Raw genomic sequence first — 18,245 nt, forward strand, 5'->3', positions numbered from 1 at the left:
CAGCTAAGGGAGACAAGCAGGAGCCAGGCTGGAAGTTAAAATCCATTAATCAGCCCCTAATTCATTATTGTCAGTTGGGGCAGGGCAGGTGTTGTAACTAATTTTGCAACAATGAAAGCACTTAGCAAGTGCAAAAGATCACTAATCAGGGCGCACTAAGGAAGCAGGTGCCAGCTAAAAAAATATTCTGTGACACATGAATCAGCCCCAAATTAATTCAGGTCACTTGAGGCAGGGAAGGTGTGCTTTGCTTTGCCGAAAATAATGTACACTGGACAACCAGAGGGTGTGGTGATGAAACAGAGGGTGGCATGGGTGGGCCAGAGGGTGGCATGAGTAGTCAGAGAGTGGCAGTGGTGACAGAGAGTGGCAGTGATGAAGAAGAGTGTCCCAAACAGGCTGGACACGTAGAAACAACAAGTTCGCGAAACTTGCGACCCGACAGGTAAGTTCGCAATTTGCGAAAGTGTACAAAACCCTCGCGAACTGGCAGAAACACGGGCGAACACAAAAAAAAAAATCCGCAAATTCGCGGGAATTCGCGGATTTTGCGGATTGCGAATCTGCAAATCCGCAAAATTCGCGAACGCGAGATCCGCAAAATTCGCTCATGCCTACACTGCAGTCGGTACAAGGGAAGTGTCCGGTAATGGGGGGTAAATGCCATGGTTCAGTAACAGATCTGATAAGTGCTGATGGACATGCTAAGGGCCTTGTGTGTACCAGGGCATCCTTAATACTCCTGCCCTTTTTGAAAGAAAACAATGGTTTTTCCCAATTACCAATGCTACTGGTGATAATTCTCCAATTTTTGTTTATTGACTTTTTTACATTGTCTGATAGTGTGCTATATGTGGTAACACACGTCAAAGGGACCTCTGTGTCGATTTTTTCGTTCTCTTCCAGAAGGGCTTCCCGGGGTTGGTTCCGGGCTCTAGTCTGTCCTTTGTTGAGGATGCCTTGAGGGTAGCCTCTTTGTTTCAGTTTGACAGTTAGGTCCTCTGCCTGTGTCTTGTAGTCCGTAGTGCTACTGCAATTCCTTCTTAAGCGGAGATATTGCCCGTAGGGCAGGTTCTCACGTAGTGGTCTTGGATGGAAACTACTGAATTGTAGAAGATTGTTCCTTGCTGTCGGTTTGTGATGGGTCACAGTGGTGAGAGCTGTCCCATCGATCCTTATCACCACATCCAAGAAAACTATTGATTCTTTGCTGTAGTTGTTCGTGAATTTTAGATAAGGGTCAAGAGTGTTGACCCAGCTTAAGAATTCAATGAGACTGTTTTCAGTGCCCGTCCATAGTATGAGAATATCATCTATGTACCTCTTCCATAAGCCTATGGAGGAGGCAAAGGGGTTTGAAGGGGGCAGGATGTGTTTAGTCTCAAAATCGTAAACGTACAGCCCTGCTACGCTTGGAGCGAAGGTGCTGCCCATAGATGTCCCTGTGCATTGAAGGTACAGTTGTCCCTTGTACTCAAAGTAATTTTCTTTTAGTGCCATCCTTGCACATTGCAAAATAAACGCCTTAGGCGTGACATAATCCCACGTCACAGTGTCCAGTGCTTGTGCCAGTACCCGTAATGTTTCTTCCTGCGGGATACTCGTGTACAGACTCTCTATGTCCATAGTGACCAAGATGACAGAGTCTGATTCAAAAGAAATGTCATTCAGTAGCCTAAGAAGGCTTTTAGTATCCTTCAAATAGGTGCTGGAGTTTTGTACTATTGGCTTTAGGTAATGATCGCAGAATGTGGATAGCGGTTCTAGTACTGAGCCAATGCCAGACACTATAGGGCGTCCTGGTGGCGGTAGTCTATTTTTGTGTGTTTTTGGCAAAGTATAGAAATAAGGGATTGTTGGTCCCCCTGCCGTGAGATAAGCCGCCTCATGAGCTGAGATATGTTCATTCCGAGAGGCGGAGTTGAATGAACATATCTCAGCTCATGAGGCGGCTTATCTCACGGCAGGGGGACCAACAATCCCTTATTTCTATACTTTGCCAAAAACACACAAAAATAGACTACCGCCACCAGGACGCCCTATAGTGTCTGGCATTGGCTCAGTACTAGAACCGCTATCCACATTCTGCGATCATTACCTAAAGCCAATAGTACAAAACTCCAGCACCTATTTGAAGGATACTAAAAGCCTTCTTAGGCTACTGAATGACATTTCTTTTGAATCAGACTCTGTCATCTTGGTCACTATGGACATAGAGAGTCTGTACACGAGTATCCCGCAGGAAGAAACATTACGGGTACTGGCACAAGCACTGGACACTGTGACGTGGGATTATGTCACGCCTAAGGCGTTTATTTTGCAATGTGCAAGGATGGCACTAAAAGAAAATTACTTTGAGTACAAGGGACAACTGTACCTTCAATGCACAGGGACATCTATGGGCAGCACCTTCGCTCCAAGCGTAGCGGGGCTGTACGTTTACGATTTTGAGACTAAACACATCCTGCCCCCTTCAAACCCCTTTGCCTCCTCCATAGGCTTATGGAAGAGGTACATAGATGATATTCTCATACTATGGACGGGCACTGAAAACAGTCTCATTGAATTCTTAAGCTGGGTCAACACTCTTGACCCTTATCTAAAATTCACGAACAACTACAGCAAAGAATCAATAGTTTTCTTGGATGTGGTGATAAGGATCGATGGGACAGCTCTCACCACTGTGACCCATCACAAACCGACAGCAAGGAACAATCTTCTACAATTCAGTAGTTTCCATCCAAGACCACTACGTGAGAACCTGCCCTACGGGCAATATCTCCGCTTAAGAAGGAATTGCAGTAGCACTACGGACTACAAGACACAGGCAGAGGACCTAACTGTCAAACTGAAACAAAGAGGCTACCCTCAAGGCATCCTCAACAAAGGACAGACTAGAGCCCGGAACCAACCCCGGGAAGCCCTTCTGGAAGAGAACGAAAAAATCGACACAGAGGTCCCTTTGACGTGTGTTACCACATATAGCACACTATCAGACAATGTAAAAAAGTCAATAAACAAAAATTGGAGAATTATCACCAGTAGCATTGGTAATTGGGAAAAACCATTGTTTTCTTTCAAAAAGGGCAGGAGTATTAAGGATGCCCTGGTACACACAAGGCCCTTAGCATGTCCATCAGCACTTATCAGATCTGTTACTGAACCATGGCATTTACCCCCCATTACCGGACACTTCCCTTGTACCGACTGCAGTGTCTGTCATTTAACCACCCACACAAAACAGCTAAATCTGGAACCGGGTAAAATATGGACGCAAATGTCCCATACCAACTGCAATTCCACTCATGTTATTTATTTGATTACTTGCCCGTGTGCCAAGAGATATGTGGGCATGACAACTCGGAAAGTGAAGACCCGCATTGGCGAACATCGCAGCAATGTTCGCTGCAAGAAAGTAACGACCAAACTCAGCGAGCATTTTCTGCAGGCAAATCATACCCCCAATGATATGACCTGGACAGTAATAGAACAGGTCAACAACCCCAGGAACAGAGAGAATATTTTGTTTGAAAAAGAGCAGCGCTGGGTCTACAGACTTAACACACACAATCAAGATCTAAATGACCAAATTCCTTGGGCCAGCGTTCTGAAACACTAATATTGTGCTTCTCTCCACTTCAGGGCACTACCAATGATATATGTTCTTCACTGGTGATATCGCTTTTTTGGACACAGCCCTCAGTATGCCAATACTACAGACCCTTGAATATATCATCTATGATGGTGGGTACTTACCCCTATCGTTTTGTGTGCTGTTCATATTGATGAGTGTACTCCTGTGTTACAACCCACAGTACACAAATATGATTGATTACATCATCAACCCCCATATTACATTTGTGATGATGGGTACTCCAACATCGTGATTATTCTGAACCTATACCCATCCACTATGTCAATTGATCTTAGCGTGAGCTTTACACTTCATATGATAGCCGACTTCTGTTTCACGAACCTTACTGCCGGTCCGTTTTTTACAGGCTTACGTGTCAAGCCTCTTTTAGAATCTTGCTCGGCAGCTTGCGTGCCAAGCCTCGATCTGGTTCTAACCTTGTTCATGTACGCGCATGCGCACACAACGTGCGTTGCAAGCCTCGCTTTGATGCGGCGTGCAACAGTGATCTGTACGCGACGACGCGAGGCCTGCTTCCCAAGCCTCGTTCCAGTCAACGCTCGGGATTGGCCGACGTCCCGACGCCTCCCTCTCTTAGCGCCGGGCTAGTTCCTCGCTCGTGATCCACGAGATCCAGCGGGGACAGCTAGGTGCCGAGAGGGTGCTGAGCGTTGCGGGCGTATGTACAAGCGACCTGACATCTTAATAAGCTAAGTGTTTGTGTGTGTAAACTTCTGCCTACTCTCCTTGAACTCTCCTTTGTGTGTGTTTTTGTTTTTACCCTGACAGGGTGTGCCATTGTCGCTCCCACCCCCCCTCTGAATCTATGGGGCGTGGTTCATACTGAATACAAGTGAGGACTGTGCTACCGATATTCTCAATTAGTGTGCCTATTTAAGCTCTCTAATTCACGGCCAACAGGGCTGCGCATTACTATTACGCAGTTCTGTCTCATTACATCACTCTTCGGGGAATAAGTCTCCGTACTTTTACCATAGGTAATGTTACTATTATGGGCAGCCTACCAGGCTCCCCACACGGACAGACTTAGCACTGCAAGCCCCCGTTGCATTACCTCACTATTTTTACTGCGCCAGGTCACACTACCCTGGCTCTAGTTGAGGCCCATCACCAAGGTTCTTGGGCACAACTTCCACTCTACAACGTGATCCCTTCCGACCACGGCCATTGATAGGTCTGTTAGCACGTATCACGCCACACCTAAAGTTGCATGGCAACAAACCATGATCATTAATGACCATTTGTTCATTTTATGTTTTGTGTTTTGTTTGTCTGTCTGTCTTTCACCTATCTGCAGACTTCTGGGCTCCTCGCAACAGAGGTAAATCCCCAAGCCTTTTGGTTTGTATTTCCACGCACTTATTTTTACACATAGTGCCACTGTTTTTAACTTTCACAACCTACGGCAGGGTAGGCCTTAGCGCGCCTATACCTGTTGAGGTAACACCCGCTTACTGGTCCTGACGAAAGCCCTGTAAACTCACACACTTAAAGGGCAGAAACATGTTGACCTTCCCCTAACAGGGAAACACCTGTATTTCTTTTGGATAGTTTCCCTGCACATAGCCTTTAATTTTAATATGTCAAGTTGACCAGCGAATAAATGATTTTTTGGTACAACCGCTGACATTTTTAACTACACCTTTTTTCACATTTCACTCTCACAACAACCTGCTCCGCAGTCTCCTGGCGTCGTAGCACACTCGGGAGGTACTCGATCTCCCGAGTGGACCCGATGATGAAGCATGTCACCACTAGGGTGAGTGAGGGTTTCTTGAAGAAATAATGAGTTTTTTCTTGAAAGTTAGCCCAGCCTTCTGACCAACTACAGCTGGCCTTACATCTACACGTGCTATCTCGATCACACTCACGCCTTACTGACGGACACTCTTCCTTTGTTTTTGTATCTATTGATCGGGGACCAAGAGTGCCCTTGAACCCTGTCTCTCCCTTTGTTGATCGGGAGTGTAGGATCCAGCCAAACCCCCAAGTTCTTAACTTCGGCAGCTGGGATGGGAGTCACCCCCAATTCTGGAGGCCACCACTGATCTCCCCAGAGTTCCGCCTGCTTCCCTAGAATCAGGACCTCGGTTTTTTTGGCATGTAACTGTAAGCAGTTAACAGCGACGGCTCGTGGAGGGAGTTACGGTGGGGCAGGAGGGTGGGGAGGGGGAGGGGCAGGGTGGAGGTTGCTAAAAACCGGCATATGGATAATTGCAGGTAAGTAAACAATTTAATTAATAAAACGAATTTCGTAGTGCGCCTTGCATCGCAAAATGCAATGCAGTGCGAGCTACGAAATTCGTTTTATTAATTAAATTGTTTACTTACCTGCAATTATCCATATGCCCGTTTTTAGCAACCTCCACCCTGCCCCTCCCCCTCCCCACCCTCCTGCCCCACCGTAACTCCCTCCACGAGCCGTCGCTGGCAGTTAATGCGCATCCAGTTTGCCACGGCTATGAGTCCTGCACGGAACCTGGGAGCAGTCACCTCAGGGTCCTCACTGAGTGTCACTGCCAGCTGCTTGTCATCGGCATACGATGTCATGGTTAAGCCACACTGTCTAACGACTGCAGCCAGCGGTTTCACATATAAGTTGAACAAAGTGGGGCTCAGCGCAGAGCCCTGAGGGACTCCCAGTCCCAATGGATGGAAGGAGGACTGACCAGGTGGAATGGCCACTTTAAAAAACCGGTCTGAAAGGAAGGAGCGAAACCATTGGAAAGTACTACAACAAACAACAGCATAGGGACACAGACCGACTTGGGAGGTTCGCATCTACCACGCCTTGAGGAGGAAAAGACAGAGGAGTTGGGCAGAGATATAACTCCACAGGAGGTAAAGAGTGGCATCAAAACCATTGCACAGAACAAGACTCTCAGAACGGACAGATTTCCAGCAGAGTTTTATGCTGCCTACTCTGAGGAATTGACACCCAGACTGATGGCCCCCTATGCTGTGGTGAAGGACACTGGGCGCTTATAAGACACCACCAGTGAAGCACGTATTGTGCCCATTCTGAAGCCTGGAAAGCTTGCATCAGATTGCACAGCGTATCGGCCATTCTCAGTGATAAACATTGATAGTAAAATTCTCAGTCGGATATTAGTGACCAGTCTGCAAGCTTTAATGGCAAAATTAAAACTCCCGGTCCAGCCAGGATTTATACCTAGGTGTATTACTGCCACCAATATCAGGAGGCTTCTGGCTATTCAAGAAGCCGGAGGATACAATCGAGCCAGGTTTGCAATGTTCTCTGTTTGCAAAGAAAAGTTATTTGACAACCTGGAGCGACATTATCTATATGAGGTGATGCTGCATGTGAGGCTGGAAAAGAATTCCGTTGCCTGGGCGAAATTGCTCTATACAAATCTGACTGCTAGAATCTGCACAGGAAAGGTTATATTGGGGAGATACCCAGTGGGTCATAGTATGAGGCAGGGCAGCCCCTTGTCCCCCCAGGCTTTTTGCATTGGCCATAGAACCTTTGATCGTCTATGCAAGAATGGGTCCTGTGAATCAGGGACACTCCATTCAGGGCCATCCTCACCACCTAGCACTGTACGCAGATGATCTTTGATCTGTCTCCCTGATACAGAGGAGAATCTGAATGGAGTCTGGTCCATGTTAGACTAGTTTGGGCCTCTATCTGGATTAAAGGTGAATTGGCAAAATACCAAGCTCTTCCCTACAGTCCCGCGTGGCGCCCCACCTGAGAGACTAGAGTGGCTGCAGTGAGAGTCCCGTTGTTTGGTCAACCTGGGGGTTAGGATCTATCATGATTGCCAGGATCTCCTGGAGAACAATGTAGGACAGACCATCTGATCCCTCCGTTCTCACATAGACTTTTGGAAGACCTTACTGCTCTCAGTGGCAGGCCAAATAGGTCTACTAAAGATTGTGGCAGCGCCTCGCCTTTTGTACTTCTTCGGTACACTCCAGATTTGGATCCTTCGAGCGCTATTCAAAGACATTGACTTCTTAATAATTACCTGCATGTGGGGGAGATCTGCAGACTGTTGGCATTGGCCAAAATGCAGCGTTCAATGGCGATTGGTGGACTGGTGGTTCCCAACTTTGAGGCGTATTACATATTAGCCAAATTGCAATGGTTAGAGCAATGGATGGCCACTAGGCGAGACCCGACCAGACCACGAAACCTATCTGCACCAACCTTCACTGATCTCACTAGGGTGTTCCTTAAGGTGAGATGCACCATCACCAGAGAAACACAAGAACTCCAGGTAATTATTACATATCGTAACTGTTGCTTGCAAGAAATACATAGCAAAGTTCCATACTCTCCCAACATTCCCCTCACTATGCTGAGAAAGCTACCCCATGGCGGGTGTTGAGGGGGGACTGTCTAACTGGGTGGAGGCTGGGGTGACGAGGATGGTGGACCGGTTTAGGGACTTAAAATGACCCCATTTGAGGAGTTCCGTGTGGAATTTTAACTACTGCAAGGCCATTTCCTTCTCCACATGGCAAATACAACGCCACAGAGGAAATATTTGGGCACTGGCCCCTCTAAACCAAGCACACTTTGAAGCTGGCACTATGAGGTCCTATATGCAGGAAATCTAAAGCCAGTCTCATGCTTGTACAAAGCAATACGGGAGAAACTTCAGCTACTACTAGAACACCTGCGCTTACGAATAGAGGAAGACCTAGGAATCCTTATTGAGCCTAAATATTGGGACACTATTCTAGAGAGAAAATATCCAGAAATGCGCACTTCAAGCTCATCAATTATTAGATCCACCATGGATTGTATTTAACCCCAGAGGACATCATGAGATATTTCCACTTGGCTGATGCAGCTTGCCCAAGATATGGAGAACTGGAAGCCCAGTTTTTAGGTCGAGCTGGAGAAAGCAATGCGAAGCATTGCGTCCAGCTCGACAACTAATGCTGCCCGCCTCCTGGGAATCTGAGACAGGGGTCGGGCACGCGCGGCGATTGGTGTTTGTGGACGCGCACGTCCAGGCCGGCGCCGTGCACATCTCCTACCTCAGATTCCCTGAAGTGCGCAAACACACACATACACACATGCACACACACACACACGCACACACAAACACAAGCACAAACACAGAGACAGACACACGCACACACAAACGCACAGACACCCGCACACACACAGACACACATGCGAGCGCACCCCCCCCCCACTTACCAGGGTGTTTCCGTGTGCCCCTGTCTCCCTCGGCAGCCAGCGGGTCAGTCTCGGCAACAGGCGGGGCTCTCCACGACCACGGGAGCCCCTCTAGCTCACACGCAAATCTTCCGGCTGGCTACAGTAGTGCGGGGTAGGCTCCCGTCTGCTTCCTGTTTGCGGCCCCGCCCATGTCCTAAAACAGGTTGCCTGGCTTCCTTTCCCATCCAGGCTGCGGCTGTGAGTTTTTTTCAATACGTGACTTGTTGTTCTAGCTGTTTAAGTTTTGCAGAGTAGCTCGACACGGACCATTTTGTCCAGAAAATAAGAAATCCCTCTCAAAACACAGGACACAGGAACATCTTTATGGGGTTAAGTCTATAAGTTAGCAGAGTTCAGCAGTCTAGAGCACAAGGATCCGGGCGAGCTGTGTGGAGACGTTTTAGGCTGCTTTCAGTCATATGGTTGAGCTAAGTACAATAATATGAGCTAAGCTTTGCACAGTATGCAGCAGTAGATATGGTCTGTGTAAATAAAAAGGTACGGGGTGCTAATAGTAACGCCAGGTTGAGTATCGCAAATTAGCACTGTTTGTGCACACCTTCATCAAAGAGGGGTGCCTCGCTCCCGTTCTAGCAGATCTACGGTCAGTCTGCTCAGTATGGCATGGCACTTTAAGGGCTGTGTACATGGTCAGGGGATATCGACAGAGGTTGTGCATGGATAGCCCTGTAAACTGCACTCCGTACATCCCCTATCTCTTCTCTTCGGGCTGCAGCAGAAAATGGAGATGGCTGTACTCTGGAATGTCTGGTATGCCAGCCAGACAAAACCATTCTTGTGAGCGGGGGTGTTGGACGAGTCAGGACATCCCTTTGCAGGGCAAGGGGGCTCCTGCAAGGAGAGCTTGGGCAGTAGTTAATGTTAAAGTTAATGGGTGTCTTATATAGCGCACAGCTACTCCAAGGAGTGTCCCGGCGCTTTCTGACCCGTAGCAGAAAAGGAAGAAAAGGAAACAGGGGACATACCAGTTATTGATTGTAGAGCCACGTTTTCAAGGCCTTTCTGTGTGTTGGCCTTGTCCTCAAAGTCTGGAAGCCTGAGAAGGGGGCTGGTTGCACAGTAGGGGCCGGGCTGGAGTCATGAATTGGCGCCTCCCCCTGCCCCGGGCGCTGGGTGGTTTGGCAGTGGGGAAGTCAGAGCAGATCAATGAAGTGACTTTCCTGGCCAGTGTTGTACAATATTTGGTGTCCCAGACAATGTTCCCTCTAATTTTTTTCCTCTGTGTGCGGCAGTGTAGGGGCTCTGTGCACTTCAGCCGTGGCTATGTGCGCCAGGAACCACACCGCGCATGTGTGCAGCGCCAAATATCACTACAAACGTTTGCTTAAAACCCTAGCAGCCCAGCTCTGTTGAGAAAAGACATTTTATTCCTCTCTCTGATGGAACATTTCCTATACATTGATTTACACACTATGATTCAGTGTCTCCGTGTAATGTGTATGCGAGGTAAAGTGCTTAACACCTTACACTGGTATGAGTGGCGCTATTAAACAAAATAAATATGAAAGAGAGAGGGGCTTTGGAGACTTGAGGGTCCCTGTTAAAGGTTGGTAATGAGAGTATCCGTGGTTGAGGTGGTCATTGGGGCGCCAACAAACATGGTCACAGCAGGGCCGCCAGCACTAAAACCGGCCCTGTTCAAATGGCACTAATAATTACAGTGAAATTATGAAAACACCCCACATTGCAATTTGAAACCTTGGCAGCTATGTTGCTGCATTTCTTTTCTTAATGTGGTTGGGCTGCGGGGTGATTATGTGCATTTGTCAAGGTTTTCATGTGAAACTTTAACAAATGCACAGGGACATCTTAAGGATTTTGAGTGCCAGGGCCAAACTTATTTCCGGGACCCCTGATTTGTAAATGTAAATGTGGGGTATTTGTAAAGCGCACTGTTACTCTAACCGAGTGTCCTGGCGCTGCAGACCGCTGGGGAACCCGTCCTGGTTTTCCCTGTGAGATGGTCCCTTTATGGATATCTCCAGGGTGAAACCAGGCATCCCCGGCGTCTGTGGGGGGCCGTTGTAGAGATGAGGCAAGCTTAATGCCCAGAGTTACCGAGTGTGTTCCCTGGTTAGAGTAGGCACTGAGGCGAGAATTATCGAGTCCGTTGACCCCTGGTCCACGACCCTGTCGCGTCGGGAATTGAACCCTGGTTCCGGGCCGTTCTCTGCTTACAGGTCTGCTGCCTCTAACCAGTGAGCCACACCTCTCCACCCTGAACAGCTTTGGATTTATGATCCAATTCCAGCTATTTGTATGTGCTTTTTGGCCAGGTCACCGCAGAGGCACACTGGTCCAAATTCTAAATGTGCTTCCATGTAATATTCAGAGATAGTTGGATGTAAGTAAGTAAGTAAGTAAACTGAGCTTATAAAGCGCATGGTTATACTGACCAGTGTGTCCCCGCCCTGTAGTACCTCCCTTGCCATCATATATCCCATTCCCCCGGACAAACCTCTCTGGCCTACCCCCTAGGGAATAAGTAGGTTTTCAGCTCTTTACGAAAAGCCAGCTCTGAGGTTTCCAACTGAAGCGTCCGAGGTAATCTGTTTCATTATTGTGCAGTCAGAAAGCGAAACAAGAGCCCTCCCATTCTTGCTCTTCTGATCTTAGAGACCTTAACCTGTCCCGTCCCGCTAGATCTCAATTGCCGGGTCGGATTGTATAGGGTTAGCAGGTTCTGGAGATAACAGGCCCTTTCCCCTGTGTGATCAGATGACTCACACATAGGGCTTTGAACTGCACCCGTTCTTTCACTGGCAGCCAGTGTAGCGTCTCCAGAGCTTTCTTAGAGGGAGCTCTCTTTGGCAGCATCAACACCAGACGAGCTGCCGCATTCTGTATGCACTGAAGCCTCTGGATTCACCTCACATTTGCTCCAAAATAGAGGGCATTACCATAGTCCAGCCTCGAGTGACCAAGGCATGGACTAAGGATTTTCTAGCTGCTTATCCAGAGTCTTCCTGAGGCCCTCATCTAGTGTGGTACTCGAACCAGGTTTTAGAGTTAATCCATACCCCCCGATTCCTGACTTGTTCACTCGGTGAGGGTAGAGGGCCAAGCCTCTGAGGCCACCAAGCTGAAGTCCATACTGACGGCGCCTTCCCAATAATCAGCACCTCGGTTTTATCACCGTTCAATCTGAGACAGTTGCTAGCCATCCAGACCGCCAGTTCTTGTATTCAAGAGGTGAAATTACTGGCTGCACTCTCAGCTGGATGTGCCAAAGCCACAACCAGCTGGGTGTCGTTTGCATATGCCACAACTTCCACCCCATATTTATCGGTAATCTCTGCCACTGGCCCCATATAAAGATTAAAGATTAAAAAGGGTCGGGCTAAGGCTGGACCCTTGAGGGACCCCTTGCTTCAGGCCGTTTGACCCTCATCTATGTGTCTACATAGAGTCTCCGTGGAGAAGAGCAGAGCTGACTCCGTCAAATGGAGTGCATGGAACAGTATGGGCTGTCAGTTGTTGATTAACAGCCTTCTCCGCAATCTTGGCGAAGTAGGGTAAAAGCGAGATGGGGCGCAGGTTGTTTAACTGCTCCATACTGATGTTCGGCTTTCTTTTCAAAGGGAGCACCACTGCCTCCTTCCATGTTTTTGGCACCCTACCTGAGCTAAAAGAGAGTTCTAACAAGTGTCTGATATATGGCTCCAAAGTCTCAGTGCTACCCCCATAAACTTTAGCCGGCGCAGGGTCTTTAGGCAAGCCAGATTTAATAATAGTCGCTATCTTGCTCAGCGTGTCCCAAGCCGGGTCCCTAAAGGCCACCAGTGTATTTAAAATTATAACATAGCCTGAAGGAAAAGGAGAGGAGATTAGTGAGAAATAGGATTTAGTGGCAGAGAAAGGGGGAGAGAGGAACAAAGTAAAAAAAAAGTCAGGGCGCAAAGATGAGAAATGGGGAAGGGGTAATGAAGAAATTGGTAAGAGAGGGACAGAAAGAAAGGTAGCCAGAGGTTTTGGAGAACTGGGAGGGAGAACGGATACAAGGAAAACCGGTAAGAGAGAAAGCAAAGAACGGGCAGTTAGAGGGAAATGGAGACAAGAATGGGATGGGGAGAAGGGGAAAGTGGGTAAACGTGGAGCGGGATTGATATGAGGAAGAAGAAAAAAGAAAAGAAGGAGACAGCGAGAGCAGCTGGCTTCGCCATCTTGTTGTTTCTAAATGCTTGCTCTATGTAACCGTGCTCACCTGAACAAACTAAGAAGGGTGGAAGGTTGGTTAGGCCTTGCCAAGATTTTTAATCTTGCCAAGATGCAGGTCTGAGCAGATGGCAGCTGCAAGTGTGTAAATGACTGATCCATCTGTCGGGAGTATTCTCTTCACTAACACTTGCTTCCCTTCTCTTTTTGAAACTCAGGGGTAGCAACATTGTTGTGGTGCCACCAGGGCTTTAAGTTGAAGCCTTTTCAATATTACACACAGGCCATAGTTGCTGCTTATTTATCTTATGCAACTAACAACCATTGACAAAGCCAATAGTCCTTACTTGTAGGTATGATTTATTTATTTTAAGAGTTTTATATAACGCGAAATAGACCTGACACATTGGGTATCAGAGCGCTTTACATGAGCACCAGTTTTGTTACAGAACACATTTTTGTTAGGCATGGGTAGATGAAGTTTGCTCATAAACGTTGTTGAGACTCGAACCCGGTTCCCCAGCTTCGAAGTCGACCGCTCTAGTCATAAGGCTACATCCTCTCCGCCCTAGCAGTCTAAAGACAGTTTGACCAAGATATCTTCACGTGAACATTTTACTAATTTTTAAGACGTCAAAAGCTCAATCGAAACAGCAAAAAAAGGCACAATGTTAAGAGCAATTCCATATAAGGGTCAGAGAAATTCATTCATATGGGAGCACTCCCAGGGAAAAAAGATTATACTATCTCCCTGCAGATCACCAAGGGCCTGATCTACTAATCAATTCTCATAAGCAACTGCATTTTATTACCGACTCTGATTGGGTCATACTCTTGAAAGCCCCGTAACAAGACACACTTGTGATAAAAAGCTGTCTATCGTGCTCCACACACACACAAACATTACAGAGTTATTTCACCAATGTTGGTCCCGGTTGGCAAGGTCTATGCTTTGCTAAAACAAATTCTTGAAACATGAGCCAAGATACACAAATATTACGAGTGGGCGTTTACGTAAATTACAGGAGACAGAACACCAGGGGGCATATTTACAATTACCGGCGCATCCCGGCATATCAGCAGGGATGCGCCAGTAATTGATCGCCGCAGCCCCGCCACCCTGGATGCGCCGCATTTACAATGCGGCCCACCATGGGGCAAAACAGCACAGATGTGTCACGCATCTGTGCTGTAAATGCGGCGCATTGCTGGAGTTGCGTCGCAAGCGTGACGCAGCTCCAGCAATGCTCTGGGGGCCCTATCTTGTGAATGCTGCGTCAATCCTTACGCCTGCTTCATGCAGGCGCAGGGTTTTGACGCAGCATGGGGCCCAAAGTGACTGAGTAAAATCTTGTAGATTTCACTCAGCCACTTTTAGGAGGTGTTCCTGCGCCGGAACGCCCCCACCCCGCGCAGAAACGCCTACTTCTGGCGCAGGGCTTTACAACATGACGCATCTCCCAGATGCGTCATGTTGTAAATGCCCTGCACCATGGCGCATCTTTTGCGCCGCCGCTGCGTCAGAAAAGTGACGCAACGGTGGCGTGAAACAGGCGCAAGGGGCTTGTAAATCTGCCCCCAAGTTGTTTTCCCGTTCTTTCACAACAGGTTGATCAACAGGCAGTGGGAGGAGCAGAAACAATTAACACGTGGAACTGAGTGTAGTAGGCAAATGTATTACTGTCAATGGAATTCGAGGCAAATCTGACTATCAGCATTAATGATAAAATATGACTTGAACCTCTTCACAGCCCTTTGTTGTTAACAAGTAACATTTCAATAAGTGCATGGTGAGAAAATTGTAAACGAAAGAATGCAGCTTGTCGGTTACCTGTACAAATTATTAACTTTTAATTCTTCTATGGGAAGCATGATGCACAAGATTAATACAGGCATGCTGATCTGTGGCCCATTAATTGGTGCTTATCACCTGTCCATGATATCTGAGAGAAAAGCCAAGAGCCAAACTGGGTAAGAAAGCAGCACCGATAGGCTGGTCTTTGCTGGCATGCTGTCCTGTGAGCCCATATGTGCATAATGTTACTTGTATGATGTATCTGAATGCAATGACAGAAACAGTAAAATACGAGTAGGGTGGCACGCTACGCAAAACACAGAAAGGTATGACTCACCCCTCAGCTGCGCTCTATTAAGTCGAGAAATGCAGCAACTCTACAAACACAGCGTGTGCTTTTCACGTCGTGTTTGTAGAGTTGCTGCATTTCTTTTCTTAACAGAGCTGGGCTGCGGGGTGATTGTGGGGCTTTGTTAAAGATTTCAGGTTAATCACCGGCGCCCGTCTGGTGCTGTAATTAACCTGAAAACTTTAACAAAGCCCCACAATCACCCCGCAGCCCAGTTCTGTTAAGAAAAGAAATGCAGCAACTTTACAAACACGACGTGAAAAGCACACGCTGTGTTTGTAGAGTTGCTGCATTTCTCGACTTAATAGAGCGCAGCTGAGGGGTGATGGGCACATTATTTGCTTTTGTTTAAAGTGTTCATGTTAATTGCAGCTCTTGAGGGCGCTGCAATTAACATGAATACATTAAACAAAAGCAAACATAAAGAAACACCCGGTTTTCGCGCCGCTCGCATTTTAAAAGCAGCGGCGCGAATGTTGTTGATTGAAGTGCTGTGTTGTGCGCGCTCCTCAGACAGCACTGCGCGCTTCATGATACAGACGTGAGCGCGCGCCCACGCGCGCACGTTGTTGGGAACAGTGGTCCCAGATAATTTGTGCACCGACTGCACTGCCATTCAGCTGACTTTGGAAACCGTGAGAAGTAGCAGATCTCATCCCAGAGCTGTTACCAGACACAATATTCCCCAAGGTACCAACTATTCTCCAACACTCTTAAGCTTGGATCTGCGCTTTGAACCTTGCTTGGTGAAGTTTGCGCTATATGAAACAACAAGCAAATAAATAATAAAAATGCTTAGTCTCTGCATTTAATCTGAAGCTTGTTTTTATAAGTGCCCCATTGCAGCGCCCGTAATACTTGCATGCCAGTAACACCCCTCCCGCCTCCCAAACAGGATCGATTCAAACATCAACCAGCAGCGATGCCTAGCTGGTTTCACTTTCTTTGTTCTCGATTTCTGAGCTCCCCCCTCCCAATCAATCATGGGGCTCCAGCAGAGCAGCGGAGCCAGGGGACGGAGAAGGCGGTTTATGCTGCAGCATGCCTCGGAGTATCGGACACTCGTCTGTGGCTGCTCCTCGCAGCTCACCCAGCTGTGGCCTTATGTGTCTTGGCCATTTAAGTTTTCTTGTGCTGCCACGATAAGTTAGGAGTGAGGTGTCTCAAAAGAGCAGTGTGTGGGGTCGAAGCTGCATGTACACTGGGACGCTATATGTGATGGAATGGCAGATGTGATGTGAGTTAGCAAAAAGGTGCATTATAGGAGCAGCATCTGGGGTCAGAGCTGCAGGTACACTGCTCTGGGGGAGTTGTAGCAGCGTGTGATCTCAGAGCTGCAGGTAGACTGTGGGAGCTGTATTTCAACTAGGTGGAATGGAGGGGGTGGTGTAAGTTACGAGTGAGGTGCATTGGAAGAGCAACATGTGGGTTCAGAGCTGCAGGTACACTTGGGAAGCTGAATATAATAGAAAGTCAGGGATGTACGTTTTGGAAGGAGGTGCATTAGAAGAACAGTGTATGGTCTCAGAGCTGGAATCAAATGGGGGCTGCAGTCCAGGATTGATTGAGATCCACTGGAACAGCTGCGTGTGAGTCTGTGGGAATAGCAGGGGTGGCGCAAATCAGGGTTCAGTCACACTGGCAGAGCTGTGAATTAGCCTCACAAGTACAATAGCAAGGCTCAGGATTGAGGGGCATTGCCAGAGCACACAGGGAGTCTTCAGCACTGGGATAATACGGTGTTCTTGTTTCATTACTGTTGCAAGTGTGAACTCAGGTGCTCGTTCCAGTACAACAATAAAAGGGTAACATCGAGGCGCACTGGCAGGGCTCTACGTGTCTCTCTCCTGCAATGGTATGTAGCTACTGGCATTGTAAATAGCAAACCTTTTATCTATGTGTTGGTTTTAAAAACAGATAAATAAAAGGCATTGCCATTTACAATGCCATTTACAATGGCAATAGCTTACAACTTTGCAAATGCGAGACCTATTGCATTGCAAATGCTTGTTACATATGCTCTAAATATGCCCCTCACTTAGCACATTCTGTCACTATTGTGACTATTATAGAGAGAGGTTCCTAACTCCCTAGGCCTTTGCCTTCTAGGATGGTTTCCACACTCATCTAAAACCAAGGTCACAAGCAATTTCCAAGACTTGGCATTCATCCCGACCAAGTGAGAAATCATGAGGAATTGGAAGGCATCTGGATGGCCCCGAATAACAACGTGGGGAAGGGAGGTGGAGAAATGTGAGGGTTACAAAGGGAGTTTGCTTCTATGGGTAGTCAGGCACGGGGTGGGCATATTAGAAGCATTAGCTTTACATTGAAACCCTACACGTAGATATGAGTATTTCCTGGGCACCCGGAGTGCTGTAGTGGTGGTTTGGTCCCTTTCATAAATAAACATGACCTGCCTGTCTCCTACAACCCTATATCAGAGCACTCAGATAAGATGCACATTAAAGTTACGTGAATTACTCTGTTCTCACTCATGGGAGGAGGAGCGGATGGGAATGTGTTTTACTCTGGGGGGGACTGAACATGAACCTAAGCGTTACTGGCAGATGGATGATATCTCAAGGATAATGCTTATCTGGCTTATCTGTAACTGTGATGCATGCTTTGAAATACCCCAATAAAGTTGTGTACAAACAAATGTGTACGATATGAAATTGTAGTCTCAATAACATGTCCTATGTTTCAGAATGTTTCTTCAAGTTTCAAGTTTATTTATTTATGTTTTGGAACTCATAACAGAGGTCCACATAAAAACATCAAACAATGGCATTACAATATACAAAGAACAAAACTAGTATATTTCCATAAAACCTTTCAAAAAGTTAAAAATTGTATAACAAAACCTCTCATTTGGTGGATTGCAAATAGCTTCCAATAGAGCAGAAGCAGAAGCAATACTGAGTCTTAGACAGATAGGTTTTAACCATTTAAGGCAATGTGTTTTTAGAGCCATTTAAGGCGATGTGTTTTTAGAGCCGGACAAATAAATAACACATGATTAACATCCTGTTTAAATTTGTTGCAAAAATTACACATTGCTGAA

Source organism: Lissotriton vulgaris, chromosome 2_1 (genome assembly GCF_964263255.1).
Source record: "Lissotriton vulgaris chromosome 2_1, aLisVul1.2, whole genome shotgun sequence".
Classification (NCBI taxonomy): Eukaryota; Metazoa; Chordata; class Amphibia; order Caudata; family Salamandridae; genus Lissotriton; species Lissotriton vulgaris.